Below are 25,072 nucleotides of genomic sequence, written 5' to 3' on the forward strand. Positions count from 1 at the left end.
GAGGACATCAATCTTTTTTTATATTTATTTTGCTTTTTTGCTCTTTTAAGACAGCTAGTCTCAGAGATCCTTGTATCTTCACCTCCCCAGAGCTAACACTATAAGTGTGCAGTACCACACCCAACTTTGATGCAGGTCCTGATGGAACCCAGGTGGGGGGAGGGGCGGAGCACTTACAGTCTGAGACTTCTTCCTGGTCTGAGGGACAGGACCCTTTAAGTTATTACAGCTGTGCGACTCAGATCAGAAGCAGAAAGCATTCCATCTTCCCTTGGAACAATTGACGCTCACAGATCAAAGGACAAGATGGGAAAGGCTTTTTTTAGTTAGCTTTAACTATCAACTTGATGTAGCTTAGAGCCACCTATGAAGGGGTGTCTCCAATGCGGGCTCAACTCAGACTGCCATGTGGGCATGCCTGTTAGAAGGTTTTCTTGATGGTTAATTGATGTAGGTGGGTCCAGCCCACTGCGGGCGGCACCATTCCCTAGAGAGATGGTCCAGGCCTGCGTAAGAAAGCAGGAGCCTCTGAGTAAACCAGCTAAGTGGTGTTCTTAACTCCAAGTTCCTGCTGAATTCCTGCCCTGACTTCCATCAATGATGGACCTGCAAACAGAAGGCAGATAAACCCTTTCCTTCCTAAGTGGCTTTGACCCATGGCGTTTGTCACAGCACCCGAAGGGAAATTAGAGCAAGCTACAGAGCAGGCGCTCCATTACCAGCGAGCAGCAGGCCTTGCATCCTCCCTGCAATCAGCTGCAATCAGGTTCGGACTTTCGGTTTCAAAGTGCTCTTGCATCTGGGAGGCAGCTGGAAATGGGAGATTTTTCTTAGGAAGAGTGGTTTATTGGCGGTAGAGGGTGAAGTTGAAAAAAAAAATGCTAGAAACACAGTAGAGGGCCAAAATCAGTGGGTGGGATGGAAAAAAATCCCACCATTTCCTTCAGGTCAATACGGAAGTCACACGGTAGAAAGTTCCTCCGGAAACCAGGCAGTACAGTCACCACATAGAAACATGTCACCCAAAAAGCTCAAAGCTTCCCTGAGGCAGATCCCGGAGGACTCTTTGAAACATCCAGGAAGGAAAGCTGTAATTTTCCTAAAGTCTGCCTTCATCCACCTCCTCTCCCTGCCCTGTGAGGGCTCTGGTTAAATATTCCGGAAGGATGCCAGCTCCCAAGGTGGATGGATCTGGAGTAGAGGACAAATAATAACGCCTGCTGTTATTAACCACAGGCGTCTTCCTCCTGGGTGGGTTCTTTTTTTTTTTTTTTTTTTTTTCCTTCCGGCTCATTTTTGATATATCATCCTGATCTAAATCAGGAAAATGTATTCTTCCGTCTGGAGCAGCCCCCGCAGTCTGCACTGAATGGGGCTCCCACCTCTGACAAAGCGATCGGCTTCTTCACGGCTGGCAGGTGAGTAAATTGGCTTTTACTAGGTGCCATTAAATATGGTTTGGGGCTGATTTACTACCTGCTGGCAATGCATGGAAGTGGAGTACATAATACACTAAGCTGACAGCATTCATCTTTTGTTTATAATTCATTGCAGTTCGTTGGGCAGACAAGCGGCAGTGCCGGGGAGACCTGAGCAGCGTGGAGAGCAGTATCTGTGGGTGTCAGGTGGGGCACCCCAGTTCCTGGACCTGTAGCAGCATGTCTTGCCTCTTTCCTGTTGAGGTGCATGGTGACTGAAGCACCCCTGGCAGGAACCCTGGAGCCTTCTGGCTGCTCCCAGACCTAGCCAAGCATGGCCCCCTTGGCTTTTGCCTTCCTGTCTGTGATTCAGCCTGTGGAGGACTGGAGGGACTCTGGTCGTCCCTGAACAGAGGTTTACATGGCTCCTCCCTGCCCTTGCTGCCTCTTCCACCCATATGTGTCTCATCACCACATCTGTAAAGGGAGCAGCACCTAGAGGGTGAGTAGAATTAGCCCTTCCTGGAGACACCCTTACAGGCCTGCCCAGGGGAGCACCTCTTAGTTGATTCTGGAGCTGACCAAGCTGATAGTCAAAACTAAACATCACAGCCTTCATCTTCACACTGTCCTCTCCCTGGCTTACAGCCCACCACTTTCACCATGCCTGCACCCCGCAACCAGCACAGGCCCTCAGTCATCCTGTCTTCCTGGTGCAGAATCCCTGTGAAAACCAGCTGAAGCTAGATACAGCCTGTGTATACCTGAGCAACTGGACAAAGGCATCTAGTTAAGTTCATGACCTGGCACACAAGTAGGTCCCTCTGGGTCCTGATGTTGTCCCAACCACTTGCCGTCTTGGTCTCTGGGGTCTTTGCTTCATCCTGGACCTCTAACCTCCTTTCCTCACCTTTGTCCTCAGTCAGTGCTATTCTTTCACATTCAGTGATCATACAGAAGCCACAGGAAGTGCTCACTCGGGCTGGAGTGGGCTTTCCCATGATGTAGTTCCTGTAAGTGGCCCTAGTAAAGCCCCGGTTCACTAAGTTGGCCTTCAGTAGAAACCTGACTTTGTCAGGTGCCTATCCAGTATGGGTTGGAGTTTTCATGCACGCTCCCCCCCTCTCACCTGTCCTTGGCTTAACCTTTAACCCTTGCATGCACATGAGCCTGCATGGCACACTCGGATGCTCCTCCATCACATCACATCTCAGGGCTGTGCCTCTGCCCACGGTGAGGCTCTTTCCTCTGCTCTCAGCCCGTGGACACACTTCATTCAGGTGTCAGCAGAAGCAGCCGCTGGTCTGCTCCATCCTCTCGTCTGCCTTTCCTCCCCACAGAAAGCACACCCCTCTTGTCACCACACTGCCCGTGTCTCTCCCATGAGCTAGCAAGCCGTGTTTTTTTTCCTCGTGTCTACCACCAGGTTATCAGACCCTCCAGACAGTGAATACTGAGCGGGTCTGCTGGGAGAAATAATTTCCAGCAAATATTCTTTAAGAACAATGAATGATTGAAAATCTCCCCTGTTCAGTTAGTTTTGAAAATAAGAACAGGAATGAGTGCAGTAGTAAGAACGGTGCAGAAATTTGGCTGTACGGGTCATTGTGGGCTTGCTGAGAGCGTACCGTGGGGCTGGGGAGACGGCTCTGTGAGTAAGGCGTGAGGACCTGAGTGTGGATCCCCAGCACCCACATAAAAATCTGGGCATGGTGGCAGCGCCCTGTAACTCTGCGCTGGGAGAAGGGTGGAGACAGGCGGGTCCTAGGGGTTTGTTGTCCAGCGAGAATAGCCAATCCGTGAGCTCCAAGCTCAGTGAGAGACCTTGCTTCAAACTATGATGGAGAGGAACTGAAGAAGCCCTCCTGAAATCAGCCTCTGGCCTGCACACATGCACGCACAGGCACACATATGAGCGTGCGGGGTGGGGGTGGGGTTATGCCGTGGTGGGAAAAGATAGTTATTCTGAAACAAAGTTTGGAAAGTAAAGAGAACGGAGTGGAAGGAGTGTTCGGGGAGAGCGTAAAGGTTGGAAGAGCGTGGGAAGGAGACAGGGCGCTATGGACCATAAATCACAGCAAGGCTATTTTCACCGCCATTGTCCTTCTTTATTTTGTGTTCCTGGCACCAAACAATTCATCATTCCTGTTCCGTGTTACTGGCAGCAAAAAAATAGCACTTGGCTCAAAGTTTGGATGGGAGAGAGCAGCTTCGAAATCGTAGGAAACTGTGGGAGCAGCTGGAGCCCTGTGTGTTCCGGGGCGTCCTCACTGTCAGCTGCAGGTGTCTTTGTGCTGCCGGGATGCAAAGAGCCAGGGTGAGGAGTCTGAAGGCAAGGAAGCGTTTCTAGATAGTCTGTCGTAAGGTAGCTCATGGTCTTCTTTGTCCCAGTCTCTTGCCTCAGTGCCTACAGTGTGGCCTTGGAGAATGCCTACCCTCTCTGTGTGTAACACCTCTTTCTTTGGAAACTCTTAAGGTACTTGTTTACTTTGTGGAGTGTGTCTGTGTGTCTCTGTGTGTGTCTGTGTATCTCTGTGTGTGTCGTGTGTGTGTCTGTGTTTGTGTGTGTGTATCTGTGTGTGTGTCTGTGTGTGTGCCTGTATGTGTGTCTATGTGTCTCCCTGTGTGTGTCTGTGTGTCTGTGTGTGTGTGTGTGTGTCTGTGTTTGTGTGTGTGTATCTGTGTGTGTGTCTGTGTGTGTGTGTGTGTGTGTGTGTGTCTGTGTTTGTGTGTGTGTATCTGTGTGTGTGTCTGTGTGTGTACCTGTATGTGTGTCTATGTGTCTCTCTGTGTGTGTCTGTGTGTGTGTGTGTGTGTGTGTGTCTGTGTGTCTGTGTGTTTACCTGTATGTGTGTCTATGTGGCTCTGTGTGTGTGTGTGTGTGTGTCTATGTTTGTGTGTGTGTATCTGTGTGTGTGTCTGTGTGTACCTGTATGTGTGTCTGTGTGTGTGTGTGTGTGTGTGTGTGTGTGTGTGTGTATGTCTGTGTGTCTGTGTGTCTCTCTGTGTGTGTCTGTGCACACAGGCACATGTGCAGTTCCATCACCCTTTTTTCTTTGCTATGTTATAAGCAAATGTTCTCAGGCCACCGGCCCTTCTCCCGTAGAGCCTTCTACTGGGGAACTGATGTCCGGACCCCAGGACCATGCCCATTACCACCAGCCCACCACCAGGACGCTGGCAGTCCCTGCAGAGATAACCTTGGGTCTTCATTTCGGGCAGTGGTTCTCAGTCTTCCCAATACTTTGACCCTTTAACACATGTGGTAGTGACCCCCCAACCACAAAATTATTTTCATTGCTACTTCATAACTGTAATTTTGCTACTGCTATGAATCATAATATAAATATCTGTGTTTTCCAATGGTCTTAGGTGATCCCTGCGAAAGGGTTGTTTGACCTCCAAAGGGGTCATGACCCACAGGTTGAAAACTGCTGATCTGGGGCCTATCTAGACCCAATGCCTAGAAATGTCACCCTCAGCAGGCTCTTCCTGTGTGCTCACCTCCAGGTCTGGGGGTCTGGCCACATGAGCCAAGTGTTTACACAGCATACAGGAGGCTGCTCCCGGTGCAGAAAGGACCAAGTGAGCCAGAGAAGTGGAGCTGACAAGTGTGGATGTGGATTCTAAACGTGAACCCAAGCTTTCGGAACATTTGCAGTTGAGTCTGAATTCAGCGGCACCCTGTAGAAACTGGAGAGGTGTTTCAATTGATAATGTGCTTCTTTAGTAAGCAGGAGGACCCGAGCTCCAATCACCAGCACCCGTGTTAACACATATATGCATATACATGATGTGGTAGCGCAGTCTTCCACACTTGCAATCCCAGCCCCGGGGAGACAGAGACAGGAGGGTTCCTGAGGCTTGATGTGCAGTCAGCACAAAGTGCTTTCTTTTAACTCCAGCTCACTTTTGATTTTTGTGAGACTGGGTCTTGCCATGTATCTCAGGTTGCCCTTGAACTCTAGGTCTTGGGGTTATATCATGTACCTGGGTCATTTTGAAAGAATGCTTACCAGCTGTGTTGTGAGTCTGTTGGCTTTGTTTAAATTGGGGCAGCACTTGAGCCCCCGTGGTTCCAGCCCGCAGGGGATCTTGGAGTCCTCAGCAGACCGGACCTCCTCATTCGGAAGCAATGCTGGCATAGCTCATGCCTCCAGCCTGTCCAGCTCTCCCTCGGCCTGTTTTCTCTATGACATTCTTCACCCCGTGTGGCTGAACTTGGAAGTGCTGTTCCTCAGTGTTGTATCTTCCACATGCCTTGATTCCCATTTGAATCTTGAAGACAAAACATGCTTAAATCTCACTTTGCCATTTGTGTTTTATTGTATACAGCCCTGCTACTGTGATGTACTCAGATTTTGTTTTTGCCTCATGTGTACATGCATGCATGAGTGTGTGTGTGTGTGCGTGTTCCATGTTCATATGTGTATGGGATACTGTGGTGGTGTGTTTGCATGCATGTGGTAGCCAGAGGACAACCTTGGGTGTCCTCTTCAGTATAGTGTCCACTTCGTTTGGAGGCAGAGTCTCTCATTAACTCAAAGTTCATTGGTTAGGCTAGGCTGGCCGGCCAATGAGCGAGCTCCAGGAATCTACCCTTCTCTGCCTCCCCAGTGCTGGGATTACAAGCACACGCTGCTGCCATGCCACGCATTTCCATGGCTCTTGGGATCAAACACGGGTCTTCATGCTTATGGAGTAAGCACTTTACAAACTGGGTATGTCCTCAGTCCTCAGAGATTCTTTTTTATGTCACCATATATTCCTTTGGGTGTCTATTATAAGGAAATATAGAAAAGTCACCATTACCAGGCTATCTGAGTTCCAGAAACGTAGACAGTTCGGAAGCCTCAGCTCAAGGTCCAGAGCAGTCATGAAATCCAGCGGCAGAAGCACTCTGGGTTAGAGTGCACAAAAGTGACTATCGGGGAGAGATGTATACAGGCACAGGGTTGGACCTGACAGCTTCAGAGCCACCAGCCATTCTACAGACCCTGAGGTGTGACAGAGCCATCCTGTGTCAGCAGCCCGGTGTGGCGGTCGTTCCGCATTCTCAGAGAGCGCCCTCTCTGGGGCCCCACTGTCCCTTATGTCAGTTGGGTCTGGCTGCCACCTTCTCCAAGGTTGCTGGCCGCTCCTCTCCGAGCCTTTCTTCCTCTCACATGTCCATTCCTCTCCTGTGTCAGTGGTCACATAAATTCACAGTGTCCAGATGGTCTTCTGTGGACAGCCTTTGGTCCAGGTGGGGAGGTGGGGTGAGGACAGGTGCCCAAAATTATCAGTTCCTACTGCAGGCCATGTTTTGTTGGACAGGTCTCACCCCTTCTGGGCACCAGGCCCACTTCCTGTTGTCTGTCAAGGCTAAAGGGAAGGAATTCAGTGGGCATATTGGGGAGCTGGGCACTGTGCGTGGTGGTGCTACCATGCCCTTCCAAAGGCCTCTGCAGGGTGGATATTAGAAATTAGGGTACTGTCTACAGGACGACATTCTTCTTCTCTTGCCCATGTTCTTGGGGGAAATGTCTGATTGGCTCATTCTTGATCAGGTCACACCCAAATACATCCTATGCAAGAAGAACACCTGGGAGAAGTGAGACATGATGTCCCAGAAGCTGGGTGATGGTTGCAGAGGCTGTTCTCTTCAGGGCTTTGTCACTGACAGAGGGAACATAGGACATGAAGCCTGGGTGATGATTAGACCAGCCCCTTTGGCATGGTCCTGAGGGAGATGTCTGGTCCCTGTACTTTTGGACTTGTGCCTTTGAGAACTGCCACCCTTTTGAGCTGCACTCTGTCCTTAGTTTAATGGATCAACCCCCACGAAAGAACCAGGAACAAATCTCTACTCTGAAGGTCAATTAGAATTTGAGCAGAGACACTCCTCTGAAAAACAACCAGAGAAGAATAGCGGTTTGTGCTCCAGTGGGAAGACAATTGGCTTCTTGATAGACGAGACTACAAAGATCCTGATCGGGAGGAGGTAGAGCTGAAGCAGCTTGGACCAGGAACTCCACGGCCATTGCCCCCCCACTCCCCCTCCCACAAGGGCATTAGAGTGAATGGGAGAGTTGGGGCTGGCCTTTGACTGGAGTGTTGAGAGCTGACCTGTGGAGGAAGTTCCTCTCCAGAGAAAGAGAGGGAAGTCTCAAACAGGAAGGCAAGTAATGGGGGAGGGGGCGGGGAGAGAGGTCGGGCGGGACACGACACTGCAAGCTGCAAGCTGCAAGCTGCAAGCTGCAAGCTGCATCCAGGAGCCCTGGAACAAGCCTGCGACATTTCTTCTTACTCCCAGGGACACGGTCCTCCCTCCTCCAACTAAGACACCACTCCCCTATTTTGCCTAAGAATACAAACCTTGCTATTTTAAACAAAAGGGAAGGATGATTTCACACATATCATCTTAAGTTAATCCAAAAATCTTGATGGACAGATATCACTGCCTTAATTTTATAAACAATTAAAAATAAAAACAAAACAAAAAAGAGCCCCTCCCACACACCCAAAGTCCAGAAATTTTATGAAGCCTCTTCCAAACTCATACAGCTTTGCCATTTCAGGCTAAAGTGGAAGTGAAATTCCACAGTCCCAGACTCATCGGCAGCGGACTGTGCTGCTGTGTCCTCGAAGCAGAACCTGCCACAGCCATGCAGAGTTGACTGGAACAGAATGCCTTGGAGAGCAGGGTAGTTAAACAACAACAAAAACGGAAGGCCTATTCCCTTCATGTTTGCATCCCCTTCAGCCCTGTTTCCAGAATGTTCTCTCTAGCCCTTGCCATTACTGCTTAGGCTTTAATTCATTAGCTCAGCTGCAGATGGTGTCATCCTCTGGGATCCTGCTAGTTATTAACTAGCATCAGCATCCTCACCGGGGGGACGGGCTCCAGCTGATGCATCATCCATCCAGTGCTGCCTCCCCAGGCAGCATCTTCTCCAAGGTACCAAAATGCAGGCTCCTCCTGTGCCTAGATGCCCGGACCTGAGGTTTATTTCAAGCCAGAAGTCCTTGGTACTGCATCCTGGGGTAAGGATGCTGCAGGGGTTTGCCAGAGGAGAGCCAGAGCTACAGCTGCCCGGGAATGGCTCCCTTCCTTGAACCTGCATCCGGCCCTACTATACAAACAGCAGTGGCAGCATCCTTGGTGACAACCACAGAGCAGCCTCACAGTAATTAAAGAGAAGCACTGGGGACAGGTGGTAGTGCCTGACTCTGCAGACATGGAGGCCCTTAGAAAGAGCTCGGCTGTTCCTGGGTCTTCTCTCCCTTCCCTCCTGCTTTCTCACTGGGAATCTGGCTCCGGGCCCAGGCAGGGACTGGCAGTCTTGCTATTTTGGGCCCTTCCTGGCCAGCAATTAGTACTGGGATGGCTGAGCCCAGGCCGAGGAAAATCGGGATTTTTACATGAATGTTTCCTTTTACTAAACTCTGTGTGGAAAAAACAAGGATTAATTAGAACTATTCAAGCAGGGATAATTTTGTTAAAAGAAAGTGAATAGGAGCCAGCAAGTTGGCAAGAAAAGACACCTGCCTGCCACCAAGTCTGATGACCTGAGTTCGATCCTGAGACCGAGACGGCAGAAAGAGAGAACTGACTCTTACAAATTGCCCTCTGACCTCCACACACGTGCTGTGGCGTATGCCTACACACACGCACCTATGTGCACGCACGCACCACACACACAAATAAATAAATGCTTTATTTTTCAAATGAAAGTAAACAGGTATTCCTGTGTGCAGTGTGTCTCTTCCATGCTCTAGCAGGCCCCTGGTCCTCCCAGAACACTCACACACCATCCTCACTGATTGCCACATGTTGGCCACAGTGAGGGGCAGCCCCTGAGCCATCTGGGGCTGTACACTCCAGCTTTTGAGAGATGTTAAGCTTACAGAAATAACAACAGTAGAAATTATATCCCTCAGTCAAAAATAGTATAGAGTGACATACATATCTATGTCTGTCTGCCCTCAAGTACCAAACATCCTGGAGAGCTTGTGTCCTGTGACTGAGGCCTGACATGTCACTGGGTCATTACCTCTAAGCCATGTGCCCAGATCCACAACATGACAGCTCTCCTTGTTTTGAACACAACCTCAAATGTTTCCATAGTCATATGGTTGAGTGCGTCTGGACAATTGGATACTGTCCATAAAGAGCCAGGCTTTTATTCTTCAGCTTTATCCAGAAGGAATGGAGTGAAGAGCTGGTGCCAGAACCCAGGCTCAGCTGACAGTCCCCATCCCTGGCAGGAAGCCCCAGAGAGGACTATCCTTCACAGTCCCATCTGAAGCAAGGAGGTCATTCACAATGTAAATGACCCACAAGACGCTTGACAAGGAATGGCCAGTCTTCCCGAACCAAGTGCAGAAAGGGCAGTGGTCTAAGCATCCTCCAAGAGTCCCCAGAGTCCTTTCCCTGTGCAACATCCAGTCTCCAGGGATCAAACACACTCTTGAAACCCCGTGCTCCTTTAACTTTCCTGGGGAGGTAGAAACAAACACGTCTCCCCCAAGGTAGTACGCAAACAACAGAGCAGAGGAGTGATCCCCCCCCCCCAGGTCCAACTTGGTGAACCAAGCTGGTTCAAACTCAGCCATGAGTTTATTGAGGTTCCTTACAGGAGCATGGGTGACCCCCTAACAGTCTCACTCCTGTGTGGGTGACAACCTCCTCATAGATGGAATCCCTCCCCCGCCCCCCCCCACCCCCCCGGCCCCCTTCAGTTAGCCTTCCACGCTCTCTAATCTCCAGCACCTCCTGAGACCTTGAGCCGCCAGGTCAGGATTACACACAGCTAGGAAGGAGCACAGGAGGGACTGGCTGAAATCTCGCTAGGGTCTAATGACCTTCCCCAACCCCTCCTTCAATGAGAAAAAGTCAGCAGGTTCAACCTTGAGGGCCTCTTGTAAGTAGTCACAGCTGCTCTGATGGCAATGGTTGTTAGGATCAGGGGACAGTGTTCCACAACACCCCCATCTTCAGACCTTCTCAGAAAAATGATGGCATATGCCTGTTCTCTCACAAACTCAAGTGACCTTCACTCAAACCACAGACGCATTCAGCTGTGAGACAGGAGACCCACCCCGCAGATGGCTTGTTGCAAAAAAGGCAGTCAGGAGTTAGAAGGGGTAATGGGGTAATGGTACCCGTGAGACGTGTTGGGCACCCACTTTATAGTGCCAAGCATTTCACATGTACATAAACACACATGTCCATAAACAAGACTCTGTCCATCTATTCCATGGGTTTTCCTGAGACGGGGCTTCAGTTGGGAAGGCAGACTAGAAAGTGCTGACGGTATGGAGGAAGATCTGTGTCAAATATGACTCTCTTCTTCAAGACTACACCTGGAGCTGGGGACATGGCTTAGGGTGCAAAGTGCCTGCCACACAAGCGTGAGGATCTGAGTCCACATAAGCAGTCAGGCACAGCGGTATGTGTCTGCGATACCAGTGCTGGGGGGTGGAGATGGAGGCAAGGTTTAGGTTCAGTGAGAAACCCTGTCTCAAATAATAGTAATAGTAATAATAATAATAATGTGAAGAGTGACTGAAAAAGACATGAAATGTCAGCCTCTGGCCTCCATATGCAGACACACACACACACACACACACACACACACACACACACACACACACACGTGTACGCGCGTGCAGTGTCCAAGAACAACTTTTACAAACTCGAATCCTATTTTCAACTGTCTATATTTATCTGCTTCTGGATTCTTTCTCTGAAATATGCATAGCACCACCCCTCAAGTACCAGCAAGATAAAGTCTTGTCTCCCAAGGCTGGAATAATGTGCAGGGCTGAGATCTGATGGTATACCCCACCTTCTGATGGTACACCCCACCTTCTGATGGTACACCCCACCCTCCTTCCAGTGCCCACTGGCTTCTCATTTTCTTCTCCCAGGCACCTCACTGGGAGGGGCCAGCACACTGGAGCCCAGAAGGCTGGAGGGCAGCAGGACCTCTTCCTCGGGGCAGACAGGCCCTCTGGTGAATTTCTGCTAACTGTCTACAGAGTTGTGCTCATGGGGCCTGTTTTGCTGATTTCTCTTACTCCTCCCCCACCAAAAAACAGACAGGGTGCTGGTACCATAGGACCGGGAGTGTATGTTGAGTATTCTCTGTACTTGACACGAGGCCACCACCAGCTCCTCATCTGTGCAGTGAGAACCCTTCCGGCTTGGCCCAAGCACAATGAATACACACAGGCTACTGTGAACCCAGGCTTCCCTCAGGATCAACTTCTCAAATCCACAACTTAGGCAGTCATCACAGGCTGTGACGTATCATAACCATGTGTTATCCTTAACCTTAAGTGTCAACTTAATTGGATTTAGAATCTCCATGGAAACCCACCTCTGGGTGTGTCTGCGAAGTTTTCAGGGAGGTTAAACAGGAGGGAAGACACACCCTGAATATGGGGCGCACCATTCCACTAGCTGGGATCCTAGACTAAATAAAAAAAGAGAAAGTGAACTGAGTGCCAGCATATTCTTTCTCACTCACTCATTCCTCTCTTCTCCCTCCCCTCTCCCCTGTCTCTCCCCAATTCTCCCCATTCCCACCCACCTCTGCTCCTCACCCCCTGCTTGCTGGTTTTTTTTTTTTTTTTTTTTTTTTTTTTTAGCTATAGGAGCCTCTGGATAGTGCCTCCCCTGGCTACATTGGAAGCCCCTGCTAGACAGTGCTAGGGATGTTTCAGTCATATGAGAAAGAGAGAGAGAGAGAGAGAGAGAGAGAGAGAGAGAGAGAGAGAGAGAGAGAGAAGCCTTTGTAGAGCAGAGGTATTTGTAACCCAAGAACTCCCTTCTTGGGATCCCTGTACCCCCAAAAGAACTCCAGGCAACATGCTCACCTGTTCAGGAGTTTATAATAGAATGTAGCACTTTTGATTAGCTCTAGAAAGATCTGACTGTTCCCAGAGACACGAACATCTTGGTAAATATCATTGCCAGTATAGAAAGTACAAATGGCATAGTGTGTGTACCCAGGGACTCTGTGAGGTTGGCATTGGTCCCTGTCAATTCAGAGAACCTGAACAAGCCATGTGTTCTGATAAAACATGAGAGGCAGTGCCCTCGGGACCAGGCCTTCTTCCTCTGGTCTTTGGTGCAGGCGCCTCCCTTTTATAGAGTTGGTTCAGTCCCTTGCCTGTGGGTGGAGATGTCAATCATGCCCCTCCCACCCCTGCCTGCTGGGGAGCAGGGGCCTCCCGCAGCATCTGCTGAACAGTTGGCCAAAGCAGCCATGTCTCTCTCAATCCCTCCTTCTGCCATGGCTAGCTGGGCCAGGGCTTTGTCCCAACTGAGAGCCCATAATGTGTGTGCTGATGTGCCGAGGCGAGCTCTGGAAGGCCGATGGGAAACAGCCTGAAAAGGGGAGAAGGGGACTGTCTGCCATGGAGCAGAAACTGGGGGTTGTGGGACACGGAGGGGACAGGAGTGCCGGGAGAAGCACGTGCCAGGTAGCTGCTGTCATAGCTGTGCCAACTGTGGGGGAGCAGAAAGAGCGAGCAGGAGTCGGGGGAGGGGCTGCCCACGGAGGGAGGGTGTTAGTAACGATGGGAGAGAAGGCACACAGTGCGACGGAGAGTTTGCACATCACTGCACACCAAACCCACCAGGACAAACAGCACCCTCGGGACTTTCCTTACAGAGAGCAACAGAAAGGAAAACGGAAGTCCAAACCATGATCTGTTCCCCAGTGGGCACTGAGGATGCCAAAGAAGTCTGGTGGTTTTCTAGGACTGACAGGGCATCCAGCAGAGACATGGAGCAGGAAGGCCAAGGAAGGGGCTGCCAGCCTAGGCTGTCCTTTGGGCCAACTCCTCAGTCCTAGGTAAACTGAAAGCTACTTCTGAGAAGTCCTCAAAGGCAAGGCCCAGTACCTTTCCTAACTGAGCAGTGCTCAGGACTTCTTAATTCTGGGAATGGAGGGTTGTTCTCCACTCAGCATGCATGAAGGTGTGGGCCTCAGAAGATCTGTGTTCTCCGTGCCCGTGACCATAGGGGTGACCCTGGAGCACAAAGCCTGGTGTTTGCTTATCAGACCGCACAGAACCAGTAAGATCAAATCAAGGTATCTCCATCCAGGGCCCCAATATTCAAGACCATTTCTCTGCCCACCCAAAGGGACAGATTAGGCCTACAAGATATGCAGGTTGACAAGGCTACTGAGCATGCCATCGGCCACCAGCTGTCAGACAAGAGCAGGCCTGCCATCCTTTTCCAACAAGAACAGCCTGGCCTTCTTTGCATGAGGCCTGGGTGGGCAGAGGGCAGGGTTTCAACTGTCCTTCTGTTGGGCACATCAAGGCCTTCTCTCCAGTTCATCTTGGCTCAAGGTCAAGATGAAACACTAATCCCTCCATCTCATCCTCCAAGGCCTGAGGCCCAAGGCCCATTGTTCGTCCTTCCTTGGGTAGCTGGAGTCCAGAGTAGCTCTCAACAAGCCCTGGGGGGCAGACATGTCTGTGGAACCAGGCAAGGAGTGAGTGGTAGAGGAGAGGACTGCAATCAGAGACCTCTCCTCATAGCTTCCCAAGGCCAAGAGGAACCTCAGGTGATGTCAGGGACCAGTGAGCCTTGCTTGTCTCCATGCCAGGTCACGATCTTTGCCTTTTTTGCACAATTTTGCATTGTGACTTGTGTTGGGATTTCTGTTGCAAGGCCTTGAGCTCCCGAAGGAAGAATCTTTCCGCCGGCCCCCAAAGCTCTGCGGGGATAGCTTCCTTGTCTCCTCCCAGCTGCCCCAGGTGACATGCGAACCTCAGCAGACACACATGCAAATATGTCAGGCTTCCCCCATCATTTGCATTTCAATGTTCCAAACCAACAATCATCCACCCTTGTGTGAAAAAAATAAGAATTTACAGAAAGCTGGGCTAATTCTAAGCCCTGATGAATTACACCAAACTATAGAAGCTTCCTGATGAGGCTTTAGAGAAAACCTGCTGGAATTCATTTACCTCTGAGAAGGTGCCAGATGGGAACTGCACCAAATACTGACATTTTCTTTAGCCGTAGTTTAGAAATTACAAGCATCTCCCTCACAAATAGCCCCTTGTCTCCACTCTGTTTTAGGTAGATTTTTTGCTGTGTTCACCCACCCTCTGAGTACCCACTGTGTGGGATGTGGGTTTGGAACCTTCTAGAGAATTTGATGAATACCAGGTCCAGTCCTGATCTTTTCTGCTCTTGAAGACACTACATGTCACTCCAAGTCATCCCAGAGGTATGCCTCTGCCCTAAGACTTACAGCTCCACCAAGATCTGGGTGGCCACTGGATCTCCTAACCTCAGATGGCTTAGCTCCTGCTGGCTGGAAGTGGACCCCTGTAAACTGCCATGACATCCCCAGGGTTCTCAGCACCCACTGCAGCTATGGGACAGTTTGAAGAAAGTGTGAGACACTGTGATGAGACACTGGGTGGTGTAATGGGACTGTGGGGCAGTGTGATGGACAGTGGGGGCAGTGTGATGAGACAATGGGGGCAGTGATGGACAGTGGGGCAGTGTGATGGACAGTGGGGCAGTGTAATGGACAGTGGGGCAGTGTGATGAACAGTGGGGCAGTGTGATGGACAGTGGGGCAGTGTGATGGACAGTGGGGCAGTGTGATGAACAGTGGGGCAGTGTGATGAGACAATGGGGGCATTGTGATGGACAGTGGGGCAGTGTGATGGGCAGTGGAACAGTGTGATGGGCAGTGGGGCAGTGTGATGAACAATGGGGCAGTGTGATGGACAGTGGGGCAGTGTGATGGACAGTGGGGCAGTGTGATGGACAGTGGGGCAGTGTGATAGACAGTTGGGCAGTGTGATGGACAGTGTGGCAGTGTGATGGGACAGTGGGGCAGTGTGATGGACAATGGGGCAGTGTGATGGACAATGGGGCAGTGTGATGGACAGTGGGGCAGTGTGATGGGACAGTGTGGCAGTGTGATGGACAATGGGGCAGTGTGATGGACAATGGGGGCAGTGTGATGGACAGTGGGGGCAGTGTGATGGACAGTGGGGCAGTGTGATGGGCAGTGGAACAGTGTGATGGGCAGTGGGGCAGTGTGATGGACAATGGGGGCAGTGTGATGGACAGTGGGGCAGTATGATGGGCAATGGGGTTGTGTGATGGGACAGTGGGGCAGTGTGATGGACCATGGGGCAGTGTGATGGACAGTGGGGCCGTGTGATAGACAGTGGAGCAGTGTGATGGACAGTGGGGCAGTGTGATGGGACAATGGGGCAGTGTGATGGACAGTGGGGCAGTGTGATGGACAGTGGGGCAGTGTGATGGACAGTCGGGCAGTGTGATGAACAGTGGGGCATTGTGATGGACAGTGGGGCAGTGTGATGGACAGTGGGGCAGTGTGATGGACAGTCGGGCAGTGTGATGGACAGTGGGGCAGTGTGATGGGACAATGGGGCAGTGTGATGGACAGTGGGGCAGTGTGATAGACAGTTGGGCAGTGTGATGGACAGTGGGGCAGTGTGATGGACAGTGGGACAGTGTGATGGACAGTGGGGCAGTGTGATGGATAGTGGGACAGTGTGATGGACAGTGGGGGCAATGTGATAGACAGTTGGGCAGTGTGATGGACAGTGGGGCAGTGTGATGGACAGTGGGGCAGTGTCATAGACAGTGGGGCAGTGTGATGGACTGTGGGGCAGTGTGATGAACAGTGGGGGCAATGTGATAGACAGTTGGGCAGTTTGATGGACAGTGGGGCAGTGTGATGGACAGTGGGGCAGTGTGATGGACAGTGGGACAGTGTGATGGACAGTGGGACAGTGTGATGGACAGTGGGGCAGTGTGATGGACAGTGGGGCAGTTTGATGGACAGTGGGGCAGTGTGATGGGCAGTGGGGCAGTGTGATGGATAGTGGGGCAGTGTGATGGATAGTGGGGCAGTGTGACAGACATTGGGACAGTGTTACAGATAGTGGGACACTGAGAAGGAACAGTGGGACCGTGTGATTGGCAGTGTGGCATTATGATGAATTGTAGATCAGTATGAAGAAATGATGGGCAGTGTGATGGACAGTAGGACACTGAACTGACAATATACATACTACAATGATTGGATATATTCACAGGTATTTAAACAAAGGACACATTTAACAGGAAACACTCAGGAAGATCGCATGATATTTGAGACGACTTTTAAGCCCAAGAACTAATGAGCATCCTCCCAAGGTTGGCCAGGGCTGCTGTCTATAGTACAGCCCCCACACAGGCTCTGTAGACACTCACTCTCCTGCACTGTACAGGAACTCTCCTCAGGACCACCTGACCTTTTCTTACTTCTTTTGTTTGTTTCTATGGTGGACGTAAGTGTTACCCTTTTGATTTTGACAATTTTTACACGATGAAGAGATTTGACAACTTTTTTTTTCTTTTTTTTTTAATTTTTATTTTGCAATACAATTCAGTTCTACATATCAGCCACAGATTCCCTTGTTCTCCCCGCCTCCCGCCCCCCTCACCTTCCCCCCAGGCCCCCCCCCATTCCCATCTCCTCCAGGGCAAAATGAAGAGATTTCTCTGAAAATATTGTCCTTCAATGATGAAACAGACCTGTACCTGTTGTTGGTTGGTCCCCTATTAGAAAGCATGATTGGCAGGTAGGAGTCAGTATCCCTGTCCCTCCTCTGTGCCCCGGAGATGAACTCCATAGAGTAGCCCTAGAAATGGACTGCTCCAGAAGGTGTCAGAGCTGCCATCCTTGTAGTGTGCACAGACCCCAAAAACCTGTATGACAGGAACAGCCACTCATGGTTTTCTGTGTTCAGTGTGCCTACTGTCTGAAGTCTTCACCCAGGGGTTCCTGGAGCAGCATCAGTTAAAGTCAGCATGGATGCTGTGTCCTGAGCAGGTACTCGGGGACCATGAGGCAGAATCACGTGTGTGGGGAAACACAGGTCATTTGTATTTCTATTTTCTTCCTTTAAAAAGAAAACTATCGGCCGGGCGGTGGTGGCGCACGCCTTTAATCCCAGCACTCGGGAGGCAGAGTCAGGCGGATCTCTGTGAGTTCGAGGCCAGTCTGGGCTACCAAGTGAGTTCCAGGAGAGGCGCAAAGCTACACAGAGAAACCCTGTCTCGAAAAACCAAAAAAAAAAAAAAAAAAAAAAAAAAAAGAAAGAAAACTATCCCATTTATTCATTTTATGTGTATGCCCGTGTGTGTACACCCCGGAACTGTTGAGGGCAGAGACAGGAGGATCACTGGGACTTGCTGTACGCCAGCTTAGCTCCTGATGTAATGAGAGACCTTGTCTCAGAGGAATGAGGAGGAGAGTGACAGAGCAGGACACCGGGCTCCCTCTGTCCACTCATAGGCAGACCACACACACACACACACACACACACACACACACACAGAGAGAGAGAGAGAGAGAGAGAGAGAGAGAGAGAGAGAGAGAGAGAGAGAGAGAGAGAGAGAGAGCCTGAATGGACAGGGCGTGGCTTCCTGTGGCCAGGCCAGTTCCATTACTCCGGAGAGTCTGAGGACTGAGCAGGAACAATTCCTGCGCTGTAGCTTCAACTGTTCCTGCAGTTCTGTGATTAGTGATGCATTCTTGCACACGAGGCACTTTCTCCGTGTGGGGCATCCCTTCTCATGCAAACCCTGCTGGGGCTTCCCACACATCACCTCATGTCCAGCACACAGTCCTGTCTGCTTCTTTGGCTTCTTGGAGAAGAATCAGGCTTGTAGAATCATTGCAAAGTAGAACTAGAGAATCGGACTTGCTCTGATCTGCGGGCCTCACCCTCCCGCATGGGAGCTTGGTTGGTCATGCCACGGTCTTGCCTCACCGGAGCAAACCCTGGTTTTTACTGCATTAGTCATGATGCCCAGGAGTGCTCACCATAGCATGCTGAAAAAGTGTTGAGATCTGTTCCTGTGAGTGCATGTGTTAGTTTAAAAAATAATAATAAAGATCTATGGCACCAATCCCAAATCATGCAGAGTCACTCTGTGGAGACTTCTGGGACAATTTTGCTGTTGTGCTTGGACAATTGATTATTATATACAATTATTACATATGTGTGCAAATGATGTTTTATATATAAAACATTATATTTGACATTTTAACCTTTATTTAGGATTTCAGAATTTTAAAAAAAATAGTAAGAATACATAACAGTGAGTTTCAAACATGATTATCATTATATTTTGCTCGTATTTTGCCCCTTACATTCTCTTATCTCTGCTCTTTCCTCTTCCTCACACACACACATACAATACACACTAATGCATGCATGCTCATATGCACACACTCACACATACATGTGCACACACGCACACATACACACACACTCCACAAATAAAAGAAACCATGGCAGTTGCCTTTCTAAGTCTGACTTCTCTCACTTAGCATAACCTTTTTGGATGCCGACTCTCTCTCAGTGTGGTGAAGTTATTTCCCATGAAGAAGGAGTCTTGGTGACTCTGCAAATCTCAGGGACTCCACTTTCTCCAAATGCCACCTGCTGGGCCAATTCCAGAGGCATTCTCTTGTAAGAGTGTGTTATTTCCAGGTTATACTTTAAAGTCTGATGAACAGAGTAAAAATAGACACGGGATGTGGACAGAACCAAAGGTCATCCAGAGGGGGCAGGAGGGAAGTGCTTGAGCTGCCCTTGAGCTGCCCTTGAGCTGCCTGGTTTCTGTTTTGTCTTGAAACATCCAGGTGAAGGTCTCATCTGGTCTCTGATCAGCTGGGTACCTCAACCACTTGGCAGATCAGCTGAAGTCTCAAACTGGAGAGAGGGTGGTGCCAAAGCTGGGAATGACCTCCCCCTTCCCACCCCTCCCTGCCCCCCCATTCATCCTCCCTGTCCTTTTCCTTTCCCTTCCCCTCCCCTCCTCTCCGTCCTCCCCCTGCCAGGCACAGAGTCTTGAATGTGAGGGTGGCAGGGTCTTTAGGTCCACAGCTGGTGAGACTTGGACCCTGGCAACACCTTCTTTGCAGTTTCCTGGTCTATCCTTGAGGACCAGAGTGTCCCAGAGACTTTCTCGGTTCTGTGCTGCATTCGATGTTTAGCTCACTGGCCGTTATGGTTTAGTTTCTTGTTGTTTAGAAAGTTTGTTTTCCTGGAAAGTCAATCTGCCCCGACTTTGTTCTTTGGAGGCACGAGAATGTGAAAGCCCCAGTTTGTGTTGGCCTCTCTTCAAGTGTAAGAACACAGCTCCCTCCACCCTCAGGTCTCCTCCAAGCAAATCATTTCTGGAATGTTCATCAATCCTCCTTCGAGGGTTTGGGGGAGGGGCGCATTCAACAGCCGGAGCAGTGTGTATCCACACAGGACATTAAGGAGGGACACTTTGCAAGATACTATATAAAACCCACTGCCCAGAGCAGGATTCACCACAAGTGGGCTCCTGGTACAGACCAAAACTCAGCATGGTACCCGTGTGAGTGTTAGTGCAGCCCGGCCCCTCCTGGGTTCCCTTGAGAGCTGGAGTCACTGAAGCCTATTCTGAGCTTCGTGCTGCTCTAAAACAGAGCTACTCCGCGCATCCACTGCTACTTTTCAAATCTAAGTGCTGTCCAGTTGTTGAGCTAGCCAAAGAGGTGCATTTTCTACATGACCCTGAGACTCTGGGATGGGAAGGAACAGGAACATCTGCCTAACGGATCTGACGGCCCACTGACTTGAGAGGGTGTGGGCCGGGCTGGTCTTACAGACCAACAAGCCAAGGCTGCAGTTACCCCGCGGTCAGTCGTTTGTAGGCAACACCTTACCACCTTGCTGCAGAAGGAGGAGGAGTCCCATTTGTCCCAGCCCCCAAAGCCCCCCATTGCTTCCCAGAGCTGGGATTAGAAGAAAAAGGCTGCAGGTTCCCTCTGTCTCTACCTCAGTGGTTCAGCTAGTAACTACCTTAGCAATGGCGGTGGGTCTGAGGGTCATGGAGCTTGTCATGGGGTGGAAGACGAAACTCTGCCTTCTGTACACTGCCCTCTCTTCTTCAGCAGACACAGGGCTGTGTTAGTTGAGGTTTCTATTGCTGTGATAAAACACCACAACCAAAAGTAACTTGAGGAGGAACAGGTTATTTCAGCTTTTACTTGTATGTAATTGTGCATCCCTCGGGGAAGTCAGGGCAGGAACTCAAACAGGGCAGGAACCCAGAGGCAGGAGCGGATGCAGAAGCCATGGAGGAGTGCTACTTACGGGCTTGCTCCTCATGGCTTGCTCAGCCTGCTTTCTTATAGCACCCAGGATTACCAGCCCAGGGATGGCACTGCCCATGAGCTGGGCCTTCCCACATCAATCAGCAATCAAGAAAACGCCCCCAGAGGCTTGCCCATGTGCCAGTCTGGAGGGGCATCTTCTCAAATGAGTTTCCCTCGTCCACAATGGCTCTAGCTTGTATGAAGCTGACAGAAAAGTAGCCAGCACACAAGCCCAAAGCATCTTCCAGCAAGTTCAAGTGTCCTTCCAAAGGCAGGGGCCACTGAAAGCCGCAGGGTGACACTCAGTGTTAACCTCGGAGGAGCAGGCTCTCAGCAGTGTTTGCTGGGGAGGGACCTGAAAAGTCATGGCCAGTGCCTTTGTTTACAGAAACCCAGTCAAGCCGTGAGCTGACCCTGCTCCTCAAACACAAGCCCAGGTAAACAAACCCTGGCTCCCTCTGCGCTTTCCTTAGTCCACCTCCCACCAACCTGCTCTGTCAACAGAGGTGTGCAATCAGACTGCTGGGCTCTAGTGCAGGACACGCAGAGAATGACAGCACAGCGGCAGAGAAGCCCAAGACAGGGACTGCGCTCCTAGGAGAGAGAGGGTAGGGCCAGGCAGGCTTTTTTTTTTTTTTTTTTTTTTTTTTTTTTTTTTTTTTTTATCACAGCTGTCCCAGGACAATGGGGCCCCAGAAGAATTCCATCAATATCTTCCAAGGGCAGCTCCTTCAGTGACCTCCTACTGGGTGCTGCCTCTTAAGGAGCCTATGACTTCTCACATGGTCACACTGGGGCTGCGTTTCCCTCCCATAAGCCCCTGGGGAGAAGGAGAACTCAGACCATATCCTAACCCTTCACCCGCACTCTCATGCTCCTGTAAGTAGCCCAATAAACTCACTGGTTCACCAAGCTGGATTTGGTCTCTCGATGCCTCTGTACACAGGTACATAAGCAGGGCTCCCCGGGAAATCTCTCACTACAGCTGAGATGGAAAACTCAGCTAATGCAGTATTCTGTTACCACCCACCTGCAGGCCTCCTGGGGGGCTCCTAAAGGGCAGATTCTAGCTTCCAATTTTAGACTTTTCCAAAGGAAGCTTTCTGAGACCGCCTCACAGCACTCTGCAGGGGAGACAATCGCCTCACTCCACCCCCAGCCAGCAATTCTTACAAATGCAGCGGAGAGACCTCAGAGTAGCTGCTGAATACCAAGGACTGATATAAGTGGACCTAGAATGTAATGAACTTGAAAAACCCCAAATCCCCTTAGACAGGCAGAAACCATTCTTAAGCAAGCAATGACTGATAGGGAATGAAGTGACTTTGGGAAACTCTGTATGCATCCCACCCTTTCTTTCTGAGTCAGCCACAGAATGAGAAAGATTGAGGTCAGGAGTCTCTTTCTGGCCACTCAAACCATTTGACAGGCCCACACACTCACCTTCCACATAGCAGCCGGGTGATATCTGAGAGTCAAGATGTTTCCACCCTAGGAACCTTCTTCTGCAGGGATCCAAGTCCTTGCTAAAATCCCTGGGTCTTTCACAGCACTGGCTCTTTTTCAGTTTCCTTTTAAATTTGTGTTTGTTTTGTTTTATGCATATGTCAGGGCACCATATACATGCAGTACTTGTGGAGGCCAGAAGAGGGTGTCAGATCCCCCTGGAACTGGAGCTATAGATGGTTGCTGCCTGCCATGTGGGTGCTGGGAATCGAACCGGTGTCCTCTGTAAGAGCAGTCAGTGCCTCAGCTTTCCTTTTCAACCCAAATAAAAGCAATAAATCCTTTTTAAAATTTTATATTTGAGCCGGGCGGTGGTGGCGCACGCCTTTAATCCCAGCACTCGGGAGGCAGAGTCAGGCGGATCTCTGTGAGTTCGAGGCCAGCCTGGGCTACCAAGTGAGTTCCAGGAGAGGCGCAAAGCTACACAGAGAAACCCTGTCTCGAAAAACCAAAAAAAAAAAAAAAAAAAAAAAAAAAAAAAAAAAAAAAAAAAAATTTTATATTTGAAAGAGAGAAAGGTGTATGCAGTACCCACAATGGCGAGAAGGGATGTCAAATCCCTTGGAGCTGATGTGAGCATCCTGACATGGGTGCTGGGATCTAAACTCAGGTCCTCTGATAGAACAATAAACACTGAACTGCCAAACCATCTCTCTAACCACAGAAACAATAAAACTCTTATTGGGCTCTTCTGACCACCACAATTTCCATTCAGTTTCTGTTGTTTCTTTTAATGCTTTTCTCAAAGGGAAGGTTTGCACAGCCGGCCACCTTTTCACCGCTGACTGTCTTCTGGGATAGGCAGAACTGTGCCACAGACTGCAGACCACAAACCACAAACCTCCAGTCTTGACCCAAATGCCTCTTGCTGCTCCCCCTGCCAAGATGTGGCATGAATCTTCCCAGCACTCAGTTGGGTCAACGTGGCTGGAGTTGCTAAAGAGAGACTGATGCTAACAGAGGGCCAGACAGCACCTGCCACGGCGACCCTCTCTGCCCTCATGTGACCAACATCAGTGTGATCTGCAAATGGGGAGAAGCTTGTATCCCTGAGGTTTCGACTGACTCCCGTGGACATCTGGTACTTTCTGTGAGGCATTCACTGATGATCCTCAAGGGAGCCCCCAGTCAGCCCAACAGCTACCTATTGATCTGCTCTTGATCAATAGGTAATCAATCAGGAATCACTATCGATCCTTACTATGTAGCTACTGTCTGGGCTCAAGTGGCTGACCATTTACCTCTCCAGTGGCTATGACTAGGTAGGTGTGTTTTATTGTGACCCATACATTCTTAGAGCATTCCTTGCTCCCTGCATCCCTTATTTCTCATGGGTTCACCCTGTGTGGGTGGGAGTTCTCTATACCAGAAATGTTGTCCGAATCTATAAAGTGAGGTTCATCTTGAGCATTGCAGGTCCCCTTGGACGTGACAGCGTGGTAAGACTAGCATCTTTACAAAATAACAGAAGAATTGGAGTGAGCGACACTGGAGGGGTCGATGTGTCAGGGTTTTAAAGGGTCCATAAGTTATGCAGAAGGCTGCGGGAAGTAGAGGGTATGACGTATGGCACCAGACTCACCCACCAGGCTGGTAACAGTCACTGTCGGCCCTCAGGTTTATTAACATAAATAAAAACTCATCATGAGAAATAATTACATCCTCTACAGTGGTCCACCCTCTCATTCTCTTGGGCATTGAAAAATAATGGGAAGGTTAATACATTTCTCACATTTCCAAGCCTGTTATTACTTCTTGCTTACACAAAAAATTACATAAAAGCCATCACTTTTGGATCTGGGAGTGGATGACATAGACTAGACGCGGATAAAAGCTTAACTGAAATAGAAAAGCAATCTGGCATCGCTGACAATATTGTCACAAAAATATTACATCTCACGAAGGGGATTTCTCAGAATTCAATAACAGCATGTTTAGCAGCTAAATGGAGTCATTTGCATATTGTGGAGAAACGAAAGTACAATAATCTCATGTTTGAAGTCTAATAGGATTTCCTGGGGCTGTGTTGCTGGGAAGCTTAGTCTGATCTTTGCTTTCTGCCCATCAGTCCCCTCCCTGTAGGCTTCTTTTTCTCCACTAATCCTCCTCTGGTGCTCCCCCCTACTTTCCTAGTCATTATTATTTTCCCCTCCCCCAGCCCTTTCCTGCCTTGCTCCGTCAGTTTTATATTTACTAAGTGACTCCAACCGCAGTTAATTCATTCCTGAGGATTAGGAGAGAAGGCAGGTCTTGATTTCTCATTCTTTTTCCCTTTAAGAAAAAATTCGTGTGTGTGTGCACTTGTGCCACAGAGAGCCTGTGGAGGTCGATGGAACCTCAGCTGTTGGTCTTTACCGTCCTCTTTGTTTGTGACGATATTTCATTACTTAGTGTCCCAGGGCAGCTAGCCTGCAAGTGTTCAGGGGGATTTTCTTGTCTCCAATACCCATCTCCCACTAGGAGTGCTGGAATTACCGATGCATTATGGTGTCTGGCTTTATGTGGGGCTTGGGATCTGAACTCAGGTCCTCATGATTGCATAGCAAGTGCTCTAATCACTGAGCCATCCCCCCAACCCTGGTTCTTTTTCTTTTCAAACCTTCTTGTCCCTCTAAGCTTGACACTGTCATCATTGATATTTTTGGTATTTTGCTGCCAGCCTCTTTCCATGTCAGGTCCAGATAAAGAATGGGTGGACTGTGTCACTCTCTAGAGGCACAGCTAAAACCCATCAAATTCTGGAAAAAGGGACTCTGGCTTTTGATATTGAACTTACCAGTTGTATAGGTTTTTGGTTATTTCCTCTTAGTTTGCCTAAATTATTTGGGTAATCACTTTAAGCCATCAGGACTGGGATGTTCAAGTGGTTAATCTGACTGGATTAGCTTTGGATGCATTTGTATATTACAGCATCACAATGTTCAAAGTTGGACACCCCTACAGAACTCAGAGTTCCTC

General features: G+C 49.7%; 1 long non-coding RNA gene across 3 annotated transcripts in view; it reads left to right on the forward strand.

Moving 5' to 3' along the window:
* The first annotated feature begins 221 nt into the window (after positions 1-221).
* LOC128103746 (uncharacterized) overlaps positions 222-25,072 on the forward strand; it is a 61,723-nt gene continuing 36,872 nt past the window's right edge. The window contains exons 1-2 of one of the 3 annotated variants that reach the window (XR_008215766.1): positions 222-1,418; positions 1,555-1,920. This is a non-coding gene — a long non-coding RNA (uncharacterized LOC128103746). The remainder of the gene's footprint in view (positions 1,419-1,554; positions 1,921-25,072) is intronic. The other 2 variants (XR_008215765.1, XR_008215764.1) reach the window with 2 other exon arrangements.

The sequence above is a fragment of the Peromyscus californicus genome, unplaced genomic scaffold (assembly GCF_007827085.1).
Source record: "Peromyscus californicus insignis strain IS unplaced genomic scaffold, ASM782708v3 Scaffold_8__1_contigs__length_139910024, whole genome shotgun sequence".
Taxonomy (NCBI): Eukaryota; Metazoa; Chordata; class Mammalia; order Rodentia; family Cricetidae; genus Peromyscus; species Peromyscus californicus.